This window comes from Cucurbita pepo, chromosome 14 (genome assembly GCF_057944985.1).
Source record: "Cucurbita pepo subsp. pepo isolate OVF chromosome 14, ASM5794498v1, whole genome shotgun sequence".
NCBI classification, from domain to species: domain Eukaryota; kingdom Viridiplantae; phylum Streptophyta; class Magnoliopsida; order Cucurbitales; family Cucurbitaceae; genus Cucurbita; species Cucurbita pepo.
The window spans coordinates 11155764-11156894 of NC_141811.1; the positions used below are offsets into that span (position 1 = coordinate 11155764).

At 35.5% G+C, this 1131-nt stretch overlaps 1 pseudogene; it reads left to right on the plus strand.

Moving 5' to 3' along the window:
* The first annotated feature begins 456 nt into the window (after window positions 1-456).
* LOC147789588 (exopolygalacturonase pseudogene) lies at window positions 457-1131 on the plus strand (annotated as a pseudogene).

Sequence of the window (1131 nt, forward strand, 5' to 3'; positions counted from 1 at the left end):
TTTACGTGTAATCACATTGTTTGGCCCATGCAAGAGTCCAATTGATATTGTCATGCAAGGAACAATAATGGCGCCCCGTAGATATAACAGCTGATGGTTGGATTGAATTCAAATATGTCGACAAAATTTGATTAACAGGTCAGGTGGCGGAGTTTTTGATGGACAAGGACAAAAAGCTTGGGAAAGTAACGATTGTCATAAAAATCCTAATTGTGCAAGAATTCCAACGCTTAAATTAACAATTTACAAGTTTTAATTTATAGTTTATAGTTTATACTTATGCATGATCGTTTTTGTTGTTTGAAGTTCATCTTTGTAAAAGATTCAATTGTGAGTGACATAACGTCAAAAGATAGTAAGAATTTTCATGTCAATATCCTAGGTTGTAAGAACCTTACTTTCAACCGTGTGACTATAACTGCACCGGGAACTAGTATTAATAGTGATGGAATTCACATGGGTCGTTGTGTTGGAGTTAATATCATCAATTCAGTTATTGATACTGGTGATGATTGTATCTCACTCGGAGATGGAAGCAGAGAGGTAACAGTTACGAACGTGACGTGTGGACCTGGACATCACATAAGTGTAGGAAGTCTGGGAAGATATCTTGTTGAAGAACCCGTTGCCGGGCTTTATGTCAAAAATTATACATTAATTGGTACAACAAATGGCCTAAGAATCAAAACAGGGCCGACTTCTCCTGCTACTGGAACGGTTACTAATATGCATTATGAAGATATAATTTTGGTTAACGTCCAAAATCCAATTATTTTGGATCATGAATACTGTCCATACAACAAATGTAACAAGAAGGTACTCGAATTACGAAATCTTTTATTTTCTTTGTTTTATTTTAATTAGAAACATTTTCATTAAACGGTGTTTATTTCATGTTTTCAGATTCCATCAAAAATCAAGATAAGTAAGGTGAGTTTCAAGAATATCAGAGGTAGTGCGGGCAATGTAGTTGCTGTCAAGCTTTTGTGTAGTGCTAATTATCTATGTGAAGGTGTGGAGTTATCTAACATTGATATCACTTACACTAGACGTGAAGGGCCAGTTGTATCTGAATGTTCGAATGTGAAACCGGTTGTTACTGGGATACAAAACCCTATTATTTGTCCTTAG